At 41.2% G+C, this 16,693-nt stretch overlaps 1 long non-coding RNA gene across 2 annotated transcripts; it reads left to right on the forward strand.

Moving 5' to 3' along the window:
- Positions 1–800: 800 nt before the first annotated feature.
- LOC114817297 lies at positions 801–7,948 on the forward strand. 2 transcript variants are annotated; one of them, XR_003765157.1, is made up of 4 exons: positions 801–840; positions 4,205–4,315; positions 5,460–5,683; positions 6,390–7,948. It is a non-coding gene; the product is annotated as an uncharacterized LOC114817297 (long non-coding RNA). The 2 variants fall into 2 exon arrangements; XR_003765158.1 differs by having other exon boundaries at positions 5,460–5,612.
- Positions 7,949–16,693: the final 8,745 nt, after the last annotated feature.

Raw genomic sequence — 16,693 nt, forward strand, 5'->3', positions numbered from 1 at the left:
CCGGGCCTCAGTGACCTCATCTGTAAAATGGGGATGAAGACTGTGAGCCTCACGTGGGACAACCTGATCACCTCTCCCCCAGTGCTTACAACAGTGCTCTGCACATAGTAAGTGCTTAAATACCAACATTCTTCTCTGGGCCTCAGTTACCTCATCTATAAAATGGGGATTAACTGTGAGCCTCACATGGGACAACCTGATGACCCTGTATTTCCCCCAGCGCTTAGAACAGTGCTCTGCACATAATAAGCGCTTAACAAATACCAACATTCTTATAATTTACAGAGAAGGAGGAGCCCAACCCCCAGCCAGCCCATCTTAACCTATAAAAATCCCAATTTTCCCTGTCTTTAATGCAGATTCGGCTGCAGTAACGCTGAATTTTCAAGTTCCCTTAGATGAGGGTAAAAATCCTCCAATTAGGACAAAGCCACATAGTCCCAAGTGATACCATCTGCTGTGAAAAATCAAGTCAAGAGGACTCTACTGAGAGTTAGCAAGAGAAAGATAAAAATAGTGTGGAACCATATTCAAAATCCTCATCCAAATATAATTTCTATACTTTGGGTTGCTCTCGTTGTGCTCGACCGTTCTAATGATATTTCCTTTTTCAATTAGAAAAGCAGCGTGGCTCAGTGGCAAGAGCCCGGGCTTGGGAGTCAGAGGTAATGGGTTCGAATCCCAACTCTGCCACGTGTCAGCTGTGTGACTGTGGGCAAGTCACTTCACTGGGCCTCAGCTACCTCATCTGTAAAATGGGGATGAAGACTGTGAGCCTCACGAGGGACAACGTGATGACCCTGTATCTACCCCAGCACTTAGAACGGTGCTCTGCACATAGTAAGCGCTTAACAAATACCAACATTATTATTATTATTATTCAATGCTGGTCAATGTTCAGTGGGAAAAGCCACCTTGTCAAGACCAGGGAAATTGAGGGGGGATGAGGGAACCGTATGGGGGAGATGGAGATTGGGTGAACCCTGGGCTGTGTGGAGGAAGGGAGCAGATCACCTGCACCACTCTGGACCGTTCACACACCTGAGCTAAAATTGGTCGTTACTGACCTAGCCTGTTGCTCCAATGTGAACTTCTTCCTCCACTCCTTGGGAACACCCACTCGCTGCCACTGCTGCCGAATTGTCCATTCCAAGCACTTAGTACAGTGCTCTGCACATAGTAAGCGCTCAATACTATTGAATGAATGAGCGAATCTGGCAATAAAAATGTTCGAAGGCCAGTAATTTTTCTTCATAGAGTTTGTTACTTAACATTCTCACTATTGGCCACCCCAGTTATGTGGCTATGAAGAATCTTAAAAAGGTAGTAGTTGTCGAGGACATTCGTGTCCGTTTTTTGGCCTGTGGAATTTAAAGCTTTTGTTTGAAACGTTTGACCTCTTGTTCTAGTCTTTGAATCTTTTACTGCTCAAAAGACCTGCCAAAATGTGATTCTATAGCCTAATTGAAGGATGCTGGAGATGGTGGTATAGGTCCCCCGGGGTTAAGTAGTAGCAATCAGTAAGGCATGGGACCTAAAAGTAAGCTATTTGGAGGAAAACACATAAGCAGGAGGCAATATATTTCCCAGAAGTCTTGCCCCTGTATCAGATCTGTCATTTTGTTAAATTCCATTTGGGAATGAATTTGGGATTCCCAAATTTAATCACTGATTGAGTTCCATATCTTCTTTGATCAGTAATTACAAAAAATAAACATAGCAACAAGGTTTTGGCGTTGTGACGCTGTTGTTACTCACGCCACTGAGCCACGATTTCCAGTTTTTTAAATTAATATTTCCTTTTGCTCATTTACTGACATCAGATGATCTCACTGAAATAGAGCATGATTAATCCTAAAATATAAAGGACAGTGCAAACTCTGCATATTTTTTGGTGCCTGAAGCAGAAAGGTGGATGTTTTTATGCTTCCCAAACCCAGCTGCTCCAGGAGGTTCCAGAATATTTCACATTATAATGCCAGCCTAGGGCGGTGTTTTTGCTGGCTATGCCGATGAAAACAGAATTTGTTCCATGCAAGTGTTCTGACTTGCTTATTGTTGTGGGAGTTAATATATTAAAACTCAATTTTGTAGGCCAACTTTTCAAAGAGCCTCTGCAAACTTACCTGGCAAATCTGTTTTTGCATATTTTTGTGTACAGACCTTTGGAATCTATGCACTTTAAGCCGGACTTTAAAAAAAAATCTATAAAAGCTCTCTCTTCCTCCCCACCCCATTCCATTTAAGAGCTTATTTTCTAATCACCCAACAAAAAAATGACCTTTTTTTGTCACAGCTGAAATCCTGAGGCTCAGGCATTAAATGTAAGTCTCCAGCTGTGTGAGAAAATGTGGGTAGTTGTTCTTACCTTCAGAAATTTCGGGACATTACATAAAATCTTGGGAATATTTCAATGTGTACTTGGTCTGACTTTAGTAAGGTGGGGAAAAGCTTTAGCTTTTCTTATAAAATTCACTGGGGTTCGTAAGAATGTTTTCCTGGAGGGGAAATATGGTCACTAACAGCCCAAAGTCTTAGGCCCCTAATTATAAAGTAAATTGTAAGTGTGGCACTACTTATTAATGTCCATACATCAGGCTATTTTCTTTTGTATTCATCTCATGCCTAAGGCTATATAGATTTCCTTTGGACTTAATTAATGGGGAGTGGTAGAACTTGGAATGCCTATTCTCTGGCCATGTCTATGATTATCTCAGGTGTGGTTATGACATATGCCATTCAGCTCTATGAGGTAATGAAAAAAAAAGGCGGAGGAAGGCCGGGATCAACAGCTCTTTTAAGTATATTTTTTTTCCCCTGCAAAAAAGTAGTTTGTTCATTTTGTAGAAAACTCCAGCATTGCCTAATTGTAATTTGATCAGGCATGTGGAATCCCCAAATAATTGACAGGTCAATTGAAGTTCCAAGGAGACTGTCTATTTGGATCAGAAAGCCTCTGAGTGAAAAATCACATAAAAAGATCTGACTTGTTCCCTTGGTTCTTCCCTGCTCCCAGACCCATGGGACTTAAGTACATATCTGTAGATTATTTGTATTGATGTCTGTCTCCCCCCCATAGATGTAAATTCGTTGTGGGCAGGGAACGTGTCTGTTTATTGGTGTATTGTACTTTCCCAAGTGCTCAGAACAGTGCTCTGCACACTGTAAGTGCTCAATAAATACGAATGAATGAATGAATCTGCATTCATTTCTTTAACCAACAAAATAGATATGAAATTGTCTTTGCTTACTTAACTTTTGAACCCCCTTTGGTATTAGAAATACCAAATTAGAAATTTGGTTTCAGAGAGGATTCCCCATGGCTAACGCTCATGAATATATGTGAACTCAATTTTTTTTAGCCATTCTAGTTGTAAATATTTTTATGTTTGTCTCCCCCATTGGAGTGAAAACTCCCCAGGAGCAATGAATTTGTTACTTCCTTATACTCTACTTCCCAACTGCCTAGTACGATGCACAGCATCAAGCAAGGATTCAATAAATGCTATTTCTTCTAGTACTGGATGTCATTTAATTGAAGTAATTTTACAGTTATTCTACTTTTCTCTTGGGAGAATTTTTCAATAGTCAGATTTTATGTTGCTTACCAAAGTGATGTCTCCACCAGCCCTACTCTGTCTACCTTTGATTGTGACTATTAATTGCTGGTTGAAGGCCTACTTTTAGCTCTTCTCAGAGCAGTTTCTGCTTGAGTTTCCTAATGCATTCCTAACCAGAAAAGGACAGATCCTAAAACCGGGGCCAGATTAATCCTAGGAGTGCCACAGTCTTGCAGGGTGGCTGACCCCACTCCACAGTGCAAGGGAGTGATATTGTCTCTATTGCCATAGTGTACTTTCCAAGCTCTTAGTACAGTGCTTTGCACACAGTAAGTGCTCAATAAATACGATTGAATGAATGAATATGAGGGTAAGGTAGGATCAGACAAAACCAGGAAGATGCTCTCCAGTGACATCATACACTGTGTGAGGTAATGTATCATGGCGGGATCCCATAAAATCCGTTAGCCCTAAGGCCCATGAGGAGTTTAGTCCAGCCCTGCCTAGAGCCTTGTTGTTTCATGAGCTTCCCTTGGTAAAACTATCCATCTGCAACCCCTGTCTTTTTCACTTCTGTATAATCTTGAAATCCCATGAAAAATTTAAGGGCTGCATATTCAAGGGTTGTTTTTTTTCTTTTGAAGGCATGTTACCAATCGTGTTTTAATCTGTTTTAATCTGCCCAAGCCAGAATGAACAAGAGAGGGTTTGATTCATAACCCCAATATAAAGGAGGACTCTGATCCAGCTATCAGGTAAATTGGGGAGTGAATTGCCCTCAGGGAATCATTTCGGGCAACATTTCAGACTACATGAGTGGGTAAAATAGTCACAATGAGGAGATGCTCATGAAAGGCACTGAATAAGCCTCTCCCTATCAGGCACCAGAATATATGGCTTGGGAACTGCAAGGAAGAAGAGACTGCTGAGCAAGAGAATGAGTAACTCTTTTCACCTCAGAGCATTGTATTTTGCCCCAGCAGCCTTAATACACTAGACCATTTCTCTAAATGAACAAACAGTCGTGTATGATTCACTCCATTTATTGGGTGGAGCTCCCGTTGAATAACCGATTGATTCAAGGATGAGAAGTTTCGTGAAAGAGGGAAGGCAATAAAAGTATTGCTGAAGGCCATAACTTCTATTAGAATTTTCCGACTTATTTATCTAATCAGAAACGTTAACCCGAATGTACTTGGAGGAAAAAAGACATTGGGTGTCAGCAAATCACTAAGCAACAGGACATGCCCTGTAATTATCCACAACAGCATTGAGTTGGGGGAGATAATTTATATCTTCATGCATAGTAATTTCACACCTTCTAGAACTTCAGTTTGAGGTCCCTGCAATGAAGCAAATATCACTCTCTCACTGGCTTTGCATGGAAATATGTTTAGCTACGTCACAAATGCACGTAAGGCCAATGGCCAGGTCTTTTGAAGATTTCGTTGCTGTCCAAGACCTGTATTAAACCCTCACAACCCCAATTTGCCCTTTCTTCTGAGTTGTCTATGCACTTGGGTCTTTACCCTTCGATATTTGCCCAATTCCCAGCACCACAGCATTTATGCACATATTCATGTGTAATTAATTTTAATATCTGTCTTCCCCTCTAACTGCAAGCTTCTCTGGGCAGGGATTGTGTCTAGTTATTCTTACTGTATTATGTGTACTCTCCCAAGTGCTTAGTAAAGTGTTCTTCACATAGTAAGCACTCAATAAATACCATTGATTGAGTGATTGAATGATGCCACTCCTTCCTGTCAGATGGAGGACGTTCGTTGATATGAGGTGTCAGAGAAAGAGTCAGTGATCAGGCCCTATTTCTAGGAGTGCTTTTGACCCTTTTTAATTATTTTTCTTTTTTATTATCATTATTTTCTTCATTATTCTTTCCAGTCAAATACAGGTAGTGAGCATAGGCACAGACACCCTTTGACCAAAAGAAGCACTCAGAGGTGGGGAAAGTTGGGTGAAGTGTCCTAACATCAGATCTGCTCCCCAGGCCTACCCACTTACAACTTGGGAGGAGGAAGGAGTAAATCCTTGGAGGTAAACTGGGGAAACAATCCCTTACCAAAGACAACCAACTAGTGATTGCTTGATTGGCTTATATCCTCAGGGTAAGTGGAAGGAATAATCCTACCGAAAGTCAAGTAGAATCTGGCTCAGGAAGAGGGCCCTGAGCCGAGATTGTATATATGCCTTTTACATTCAACTGTACGTTCAACTATTATTTTGACTCTTACTGTAGTAGAGGTTTGGCTGTTCCCATTAGAGTGTAAGGTCCTTGGGGACAGTGATATCAATATTATAAAGTTCATGGTTTGACTCATTAATAGTAAATTCCTTTGTTAGACAGATAATGAGTTATTTCTGAGCAATGGGAAGCTCTCCTGGAAAAGGGCAGGGAAATAGACTAGAAATTCATATTAGGTCTCCTTCGGGACTGAGCTCAAACTAGATTTTTTTTTAAACCCAAGATAGGATGAAGAGCATGCAAATCCTGAATCAAAGTTTGATTCTTTGATTCCCTCAAAGATTAGATCGTTGATTCTTAGCAAAGTATCTTTAAATCAGTATCATTCTAATTCTCTGTCTTCTTGGTTTACGTTTTGTGGTTTTCATTTGACTTTGAATTCACTATCTGCTAGATATTTTTTTTATGGGTATAAAAGACCCGATCTCTTCTTGCTAAGCAGGGATGTTCTTCCATTAAATAATAATTCACTAAAATTATTATCCTGCCCATGTGAGAGGGAACAATTACTTGGCCTTTGTCTCCTTTCCGTCATGTACCCACCCAACCTCTCTCCCTTTACATTTCAGGGCTCATTTTCCCATGCTTGTCATAGCCTGGTAATCTTTGGAGAATGTACACCCTGTTATGAGCACTGGAGACACAAAACTCAACCCCTTCATTCACAAGTGTATAGCCTTAAGGATCCTCTGGCCCTTCAATTATGTCATATCTGGAAGTTAACGCCTACCTGTGAAGAAACACTTGCTCGTTGGCAGACATCAGCTCAGGATGCCTCAACTATGAAGAACATGCGTTTAGTTATTAAAGGGCAGGCAAGTAATCATGTTCACATTTGTTAAGCAAACACCTATGCAGATAGAAGTTCAAAGCTGTCCACAGGTAAAGTAAGTGAGCCCTGCAACAGCTTGGCATTATCTGTAGTGTTTTTCTAGCCTGCCTTTCGGCCACTGAAAGAGGGTATTTGGAACCTGCATGTACAAGTTTAATATTCTGGTAAGGCTGCCAGATCTTTAATATCAAAACAGTAATTAGCATGAAGCATTGTGCAATTAAGCCACACCTAAAAAACCCTGAGCTTGGAAGTTCTGGCCAGATTTTTTGATCCAAAAAAAAAAAATGAAATTTGAGCTCTGACTTTTTCAATAGGTATAGAGAGGTGTGAATACAGGCTTTTTCCTACTCGAAGAGCTGAATGAGTCTAACTTATTTAGCCAGTTTTCTGCTATTAGGAATTACAGGACCATCCACTATTTTAAGGTTCAAATTTTTCAAGAAAAGGAGCTGAGTGATGTTTCATCGAAAAAGAAGCTATCAGTGATATGCACGTCAGCTACAGGGAGATTGGGCCGCAAGGTAATTCGATTTTGATAAGTGAATATTTCTTTCCAGATCTCAAAAGAGTAAAGTGGAGGATTCCTTAAATTAAGGAAGGTCTTATCAAACCCATGTGAAATATTTGTATAGTACAACATATATCTTTTACTTTAAAAATCATAAATACTCCAGAAAGGAGGAGGACGAGGAGAAGTTTACTTGTGGCTATCAGATTTGTGACTGAATTCAACCAAATTGAAGTTGTTCAAGGTTTTAGGTAACCTCAAAGGGCACCATATAAATCCACTGAGAGGGAGAGAGATGGAGTTAGCTTGTTATAACCCTATTAATGGGAGACATGATCAGAATTACTACACTTTTCTTTCCCTTGGAAAGAACAGAGACTTTAAGAGCTTGCATTTTAGACATGGTTCTTTAAACAAAGTGTGTTTAGGAAAGACAAAGTAAAAAATAGCTCAGAAATGCCAGTTCACCATTTATCTCCTCCGTCCAAGGGGTGATATGATTCAAGGCAGAGATATTGTTAAATTCATAACCCAGGTGACTTGGTTTAGAGAAGCGCTTCCCAGCACTTTTGTCACAGTCCACTGGAGTGACATTAAGAGCTCTCAGATGTGCCCTAGATTTTAAATCCTTCAACGTATTGGATTTCATTTATCTTATGTAAGTAGGTTCCTAAATTCAGGAGCATGCATGTACATGAACTGCATCTAGCCATCCTAAAATTACATCTCCTCCAAGAAGCCCTCCCTGACTATGCCCTCATTTCCCCTTCTTGCTTTCTTTCTGCATCGCCTATGCACATAGGTCTGTATCCTTTAAGCATCTGATATTCCTCCCACCTTCAACCCCACAGTGCTTATGTGTACACAGGTGTACCCTGTCTATTGTACTCTCCCATATGGTTAGTACAATGCTCTGCGTACAGTAAGCACTCAGTAAATATCATCAATTTATCAACTAACAGATGAATGTCGGTGACATACAAAACCAAGGATCTCAACCCTGAGTTAGGCACCATGCTAGCTCGGAACTTAATAATAATAATGTTGGTATTTGTTAAGCGCTTACTATGTGCAGAGCACTGTTCTCAGGTATGAGCCCACATTCATATTTGAGAGCGTAGCTGCACATAGCATTCATTGAGCACTCACTAGATAAAATGCATTTTATGAAACATTTGGGAAAGTACAGCACGTAAAAGAAAGACATAAAATATATGCAAGTAAAATAATCACTTGTAAAATGATATCTATTGTGTGTTTCACTCTTACTGAATATAATAGGATGCACTTTTGAGCAAAAGGTCAATATCTACTTTCCCTTAACATAAATTAAGCATAAAATAAATGTATATATGATAAATAAATGTAAATAAACTACAAACTCCCCCTCAGGCTATGGAAAAATGTATAGTGATTTTAGATCCTGACCTGAGAGATGATTGAGAGCAAATATTGTGAGTGGGTACTTTGCACCATGACTGAATCTTGAAATTATATGGTGTTCTCTTTTTTTTTTCAACAGCCTCTGTTGCTGCTCACATTACATCTTTTTCCTCCTGAGCTAATTAGGCAATGGACAAATCATTTTTTTTTATTCTGAACCAGGGCAGGGAGGTAGTGTGATATACAGTGTGGCTCAGTGGAAAGAGCCTGGGCTTGGGAGCCAGAGGTCATGGGTTCGAATCCCACTCTGCCACTCATCAGCTATGTGACCGTGGGCAAGTCACTTAACTTCTCTGTGCTTCAGTTACCTCATCTGTAAAATGGGGATTAACAGTGAGCCTCACATGGGACAACCTGATTACCCTGTATCTACCCCAGTGCTTAGGACAGTGTTCTGCACATAGTAAGCGCTTAACAAATACCAACATTATTATAATAGTAAAAACCTGGGACATTTGGGTTCTAGTTCCAGCTCTGCTTCTGACTTGTTAGCTAACCTTGGGCAATCTTAACACCTTAATCTCCTTGGGCTTCAGTTTCCCACCTGTAAAATCATGCTATTAAGACCTGCCTCTCTCTACCCCTCAGCTATTTGTGATAGCTGATGTGTTAACTGTTTTAAAAATTACAACGAGTGCAGAAATTCAACGTATTGTTATGGGGGCAGATGCATAGGAGTGGCAGTCAGAAATGAATGAGAAGTATAGGGAAAACCTGTTCGCTTTTGGCCACTGTCATAATGTAACCATATAAAAGCAAAGATCAATTCTGTTATTTTTGTCCGGCAAGTGGATACCATTGGGCAATAAAGAGAAACATGTTACTAGCAAGGAGAAGAATGAGCAAGCTATATGCTCATCTTTTGGATGTTACACACCATCACTTTTTGACTCACCTTCCTTTCAGAAGCCCAGATTAACTAACTCATCTGTGGCTCAGTCTTGACCAGGATTCCGGTATTGCAAGGCGTTGACTGGAATGACTGTTCTGTGACACGGTAAAGGTGAAGGTTGATGCCAACAGCCCAGAACTCAATCAGTCGATCCAATCAATAGTATTTAATGGAGCACTTACTGGATGCATGATCTCTGCCCTCCAGGAAGTTAGGTCTCGCGTTGGATTGAGGCTTGGTACCTTCCTCCTTCATATGTATCCAAAGAATTAATTCACAGTTGTGCTCACTTAGATTCATAGAATCCTCCTAATCTAGGCAGGAAGAAAACCGATAAAGGGATGTGACATGAAGATAACTGCTAGAGTTCACCATGATTTGAGTTGTTTTCATTGCCATAAATGATATATCCAAGGTGATTCCTGTATTTTCATATTTTTTAAGCACTTCCTATGTTCCAGGCACAGTATTAGAAGCACTGGGATAAATACAAGCTAGTCAGGTTGGACACACTCCCTGTCCCACATAGGGCTCATAGTTTTAATCCTCATTTTACAGGTGAGGTATACTAAGGCACAGATAAGTGAAGTGACTTGCCCAAGATCACACAGCAGGTAAATGGTGGAGCTGGGATTAAAACCCAGGTCCTTCTGATTCCCAGGCCTAGTTTCTTTCCACTAGGCCACAGTGCTACTCTAATCAGTATCAGTAAACACAGATTGTAAATAGCAAGTGGATTGCAATCCACCACCTTGATCTACCCTACTGAAGAACGCCAGTAGATCTCATAGAAGAATAACATATTTGACCATAATATTAACTCAGAAAAGCATGGACAATGTTGGGATGATTCCATGAAAGGCTCTGTTATATTGTTCCATTAATTTGGGCTATTACATAGCTATGAAGAAGCTTTGGTCCAAAGGTGGTTAACTGTTACGACTCCTATCACTGGCTGGCTCACTGTTTTTTATTGCTCTGTGTTTTAAAGTAGATTAAGAAGACTTTGGAGACATGTTCTACTTTCTTTAAAATCCTTTTTCTTTGAAGGCACAGTTGGGATTTTGTTGACTTTTTTCTGGAATTCTTGCTCTTTCACTGTTCTCATCAGTTTATTTTTACACATCCTGTACTGCCATTGCATTGACTCTTGCTCTTTATGCCCCAAGCACAAACAGGGATCAACATGGCAGGACCTAAGACTAGTATCAGGGAGAAATGGTACCTTGGTTCTCTTAGCAAATAAGCCTATGTTTCACAACTATGAATAGTAATTCTGTGACCTTCAACCTGAATATGTGCTCTAGGGTAGACATTTCCTAAAACATCTGTTTTCTCATCAGCCAGTAGAGTAAATAATGACCTGGATCCTAGGTTGACTAAGGTTCCTGGACAATGCATCACAGTGGCCTGTCAAAGGGTTAGTGGAATTGCCCCAGAATAATAATAATAATAATAATGTTGGTATTTAAGTGCTTACTATGTGCAGAGCACTGTTCTAAGCGCTGGGGTGGATACAGGGTAATCAGGTTGTCCCATGCGAGACTCACAGTTAATCCCCATTTTATAGATGAGGTAACTGAGGCACAGAGATGTGAAGTGACTTGCCCACAGTCACACAGCTGACAAGTGGCAGAGCCGGGAGTGGAACTCATGACCTCTGACTCCGAAGTCCAGGCTCTTTCCACTGAGCCACTCTGCTTCCCAACACTTAAGACTACAACTGGAAAGGTCTCTCAGGATACCCCCTGCTGCCTCCTTGCTTTGAGTGACTTTCAGGTCTCCCACGTTTCAAATTCTGGACTTAAAATGAAACGATGATAGATTTCCGCTTCCTCCTTCCCACAGGATTTCTTTTTGAAGATGATCATAAGCAACTAATGTTCTCGCAGGGAAGGAGAAGTTAATTCATTCAGATATTGTCATAAAGCTAGAGGAGGAGTCAGGTCATGATTGTTCCAGTAAATTCATGTGGCACAGCTAGGCAACTTCCTCAATTCTATTTTGAGTCTAACTCTGAATGTTGGTAAAATTGTGGCTACATTAGCTCTAGGCCTCTTTATTCCTCAGCAAAGATCTGAATGAAGAAATAAGGTTGGTTTCCAGAAAACCGATCTTATCCAGAGAAATTACATGCTCACATATCGTGTTCTCCCTAGAGCTTAGTATGGTGATCTGCAATCAGTAAGTGCTCAATAAACACAATTGATGTATTGATAATGCAACCTAAATGTGCTAACACATCTCTCTCTCTCATTTCTCAAATAGAAATGAACAATGCAATCTGCAGGGGTGAAAACATCAAAGTAGATGGTTGCTGGAAGCCAAAAAAAATTGCTAGCGAGAATATTGCTGGCTAGCAGGCTTTCTTAGGGTTGACAGTGAGGGGTGGTGCCACCACTGACCTACTGCCCCCACCCCACTCTTGGCAACCTGAAACAGTCATTCTGAAATTTTGTTTTCTACCAGATTCAAATTCCAGTCAGTTTTGGTTTGCTTCCTGCTCCGATGGGGAAAGAGGCTTTAATTATGAGCCTTAGCCATACCGCTGCTTTGTTGCACGGTACTGGAAAAATAGCAATCTGGGGCTCAGCTTTGATGTAAATGGGGCCTGATTAACTGCTGAGAGAAGCAGCATGGCTCAGTGGAAAGAGCCTGGGCTTGGGAGTCAGAGATCATGGGTTCAAATTCCGGCTCTGCCACTTGTCAACTGTGTGACTGTGGGCAAGTCACTTAACTTCTCTGTGCCTCAGTTCCCTCATCTGTAAAATGGGGATTAAGATTGTGAGCCCCACGTGGGACAACCTGATTCCCCTATGTCTACCCCAGCGCTTAGAACAGTGCTCTGCACATAGTAAGCGCTTAACAAATACCAACATTATTATTATTATTATTGTTAACACTGAGGCCAGTACTGGAACTGTGCAGCTCCAAACTCCACTGCCCTGAGGGCCCAGCCAGATATTCAGGGCCACTGGTGTCCGCCACATGGGGCAGAGTGTTGGGTCACAAGTTCTGTCTCTTCTGCTCTATTGCTCCAGTTGACTCTGGGATAAGGGGTTGCTTGGAGGAGCAGCGTGGCCTAGTGGAAAGAATACGGGCTGGGAGTCAGAGGACCTGGGTTCTAATCCTGACTCCACCATTTACGTGCTGCATGACCTTGGGCAAGTCACTTCACTTCTCTGTGCCTTAGTGCACCTCACCTGTAAAATGGGGATTCAATACCTCTTTTGCCTCCTACTTAGATTGTGAGCCCCCTGTGGGACCTGATTATCTCGTATCTGGCACAGTGTTTAGTACAGTGCTTGGCACATAGCAGAGCACTTAACAAGTACCACAGTTCTTACTTGGAGCCAATTAGGAGAGTAGCTCCTCAGCTTGGAGTCCATTAGAAGTAAAGGAACTTCCACTCCTCGAATTCTCCATGTGTACATCCCTGCTGTCAAGACCCTCACCGGTTCTGAGGGACACCAAAATCGGCTCTGCTCTGGACCACCACCATCCTTTATCAGGCCCTGGCTGAAAACGTAAGTGATCGGTTACCTTTTTAACAGGGGTTTGGTAAGGAGTAAAGTGTTAATTTGCAAGACTGTGATATTTTCAGATAAATGGAGCTGCATGAGAACAAATAATTTCTTTTATACAGGTGGTATAGGTGGGGGTTACATAGGGGAACAGACTCATGCTTTATCTTTATAAACAATTGCATTTCTATACTCTAGATTTGAATAGATGGTGGCTACTAAATATCGCTACAAGGGAAATTATGTTTCTAGCAACGCTATGATGATTTTTGTAGAATTGTGCCCAGTTTGGTGACAACGTGGCTTATGCTGAGATTGTTTCTATGAGTTAGAGTGCCATTGAGAGAGAATCTCTTGCACACATATGTAAACTCTACATGAAAATACAGCAGTGCTCCTTTTCTGGCCTCTTGCCACTCAAGATGAGTGGTGCTCAAACACCAGTGGTTAAGAAGAGTAAGGCATGTCCTCTCAAGAGCGAGGCATGCGCTTGAATGATTTTGCAGTACTGTGATAGCTTGTACCAAGCCATCCATTTCACTCACTTGGGCCCCTTATGCCCAGATGCACACATTGAGAGACAACTGATATGGATAAAACGTTCCCACTGTGCTCATGGAACAGAATACCTATGACATTTCATCAGCAGCAGTCACCGCTGTGCCCTCACACATCTCATAAGCTGTCTCTGAGTATGATACTCAAAGTAGGTTAGTAAGGGCCAAGGGAGCCTTCTACTTCATTTGCAAACCAGAGAAAGAGGCAAAATGAGAAATGAAAAGAAATAAAAGAAAATAACGTGTGTGTGTGTGTGTGTGTCTGTGTGTGTGATGTTTTTCTTTGTAAAAATATAACAAAGGGCATGATTGGTCAGGAAGGAGGTTTCTAATCATCGAACAAGAGGTAGTAACTCATATTCTGCTTTGTAGGCAAGAGGTATCATTATTCAGTTCCTTGTCCAAGTAAATTGAGAAAAACAATCCTAGTCCTGAAAAATGACACAGAGGGTGTCACTAAGCAAATTCAGTAAGGTCGACTGCCCTAAAAACAGAAGGTACTTGTGTCCAGAAAATGGTCCTTGGGCAAAATTTTTTTTTTCATATTGTTTCATACTGGTTATTTTTTTCTAATGGATCTGCTTTGTATACCAGACCCCCACAACAACGGAATACATTTTCCACCATCTCCCTTAAAGGGTTTTGACAGCACCTCCCACGAATAAAATTGAGGAGTGCCTGCACCTTGCCATTGCCTGAAAATTACTTGTGGTTATGATTATGATATATCATCAGACAAAGAGACATAATGCAAAACTAGAAATGGATTGGCAACAGAACTCCCAGAGAGAAGATATATTACATACTTCAAGATTGTAACATTCCCAGAACCAGCAGTGCAGGCAGGATCTTGTCATTTCTTTACATGCTCTGGGCAAAGTAGAGAATTAACTCCTGCAGAAAAACTCCACCCTCTTTTCATAGTTTGGAGCTGATTTCAGGAATAGGTAGGAGGAAAAAAAAGATCTTATTCCATTTTCCTTGTATGCTGTGTGTGTTATCTAATAATAATAGTTGTGGTATTTGTGAAGCACTTAGTAGGTGCCAAGCACTGTGCAAAGCCCTAGGGTTGATAAACTATTCAGATCCTATATGAGGCTCACAGTCTAAGTAGGAGGGAGAACAGATATTGAAACCTCACTTTGCAGATGAGGGACCTGAGGTACAGAGAAATGACTTGCCCAAAGTCACACAGCAGACTGGCAGAGCCAGGATTAGAACTCAGTTCCTCTGACTCAGAAGCCCATGCTCATGCTGCTTATCTAACTATGTCTGTCTATTTGTTTGTGCGCATTCTTGTCCATGTTTGAAGATGCTTCTGCAGATGGTGGTGTAAGCCAGATTTAGAGATGTGATTGAAAAGATGGATACATGGCAAAGAGTTCTGACATATAGACTGGGGATTTGGATTCTGAGCTAAAACTGCATTTGATAGTCTTTCTCTTGTATGCAGCTCCACCTCTCCATCTCATGAGACACATGCTGTGCTCCAAAACAAACATCTCTCCTCCATACCCCTAGTCGAACTGAAAAACAGTCCATTTACTTTCTAGTATTACTGAGTCCCAGTTTTTCACAGATGTTTAGTATTTTTTGAAATTTTGCTTTTGTATGACCTTATGGTGTTTCTTTATCTTGCCCTGCTTGTAATTGCTTTATTTCTGTTCACCAAATAAGAAGTCTTTAAGCGTTCCTTTGTCATCCGCCCTTCTAACAGGTCCTGCTAAGAGAACTGTGTTACGGCAAGTATCGGTCTAGGCTTGTAGGCTTGGGAATATTGGCACACTATTGGTGAACTTAGGCTGCCATTTAACATAATAATTATGGAATTTGTAAATCACTTATTATGTGCCAGACACTGCACTAAATGCTGGAGTGGATAAAAGTAAATTGGGTTGGACACAGTTCCTGTTCCACATGGGGTTCATGGTCTCAAATCCCTATTTTACAGATATGGCAGCTGAGGCACAGAGAAGTGAAGTGACTTGATCCAGGTGTCACAGCAGACAAGGGGAGGAGCTGGAATTAGAACACATGATCTTCTCACTCCTAGGCCTGTGCCTCTATCCACTACACCATGCTGCTTCTCACTACGCCATGCTGCTTCTCACTACGCCATGCTGCGGTATGACCCTGGTGAAATTCTTTGCGTAACTGGTAAAACATTCTCAGTAGGTCCAAAACTCACAGAAAGTTTATTCAATAATATTTACTAAATACCTACCATATGCAGAGCTTTACTCTAAGCCTGTTGGAAAGTACAAGACACAGACCCTACGTTTATGAAGCTTACAATTTAAGAGAAGTTTGACCTATACCTTCAAGAACTCCCAATTTCCAAAGACCTACTTAACCTTCCAATTCAGCTTTCTGCTCTGACTATCCATGTATCTTTCACCAGTGTATTGCTGTGATAGAAAAATAGTGTTCATTCTAAATTGCACTGCAGCATATGAATGTGACCTATTTAGTTCTGCAGTTCTGATGATAATGTTGGGTGGTGCAGAGGGTTTCTTGAATCTTCAGCATGGTGTAGTGGATAGAGTACAGGCCTGGGAGTCAAAAGGCAGTGGGTTCTAATCCTGGCTCCACCACTTGTCTACTGTCACCTTGACAAAGTCACTTAACTTCTCTGTGCCTCAGTTACCTCACCAAACTCCTCTTTAAGGTTGATTAATACAGTGGAGAGGTCTTGATGTTTGTTTCCTGTACTTCTGTATGTGGCTATCAGGCTGAAAAAGGACACATACTTCCCTTCTATGGCCAGGGATCCTGGGAGTGCCTCTTTGCTTATAAATTCAAAATAGTTTAAGGGTTTGAAGGCAGGTATTTGTTGAGCGCTTACTTTATATAGAGCACTGTACTGAATCCTTGGGAGAGCTGGCTACAACAAAGTTTGTAGGCATGTTCTCTGCCTCCTGGGAGGGAATTTTCAGTCTAGAGGCAGGCAGGGATTTCGTTTTATTGAACTCTTTCACCAAGTATTCCAAGAAGCCTCTTTCAAAATGTGGGATCAGAAATGGAAAGAAACCTCCACCCTTTTCTGGAGTTGGTCCATGGGAACCCATCTCGTGGCTACTTATTTATCTATCCCATTTTATAAGACTACCTATT

The sequence above is a fragment of the Ornithorhynchus anatinus genome, chromosome 16 (assembly GCF_004115215.2).
Source record: "Ornithorhynchus anatinus isolate Pmale09 chromosome 16, mOrnAna1.pri.v4, whole genome shotgun sequence".
Lineage (NCBI taxonomy): Eukaryota > Metazoa > Chordata > Mammalia > Monotremata > Ornithorhynchidae > Ornithorhynchus > Ornithorhynchus anatinus.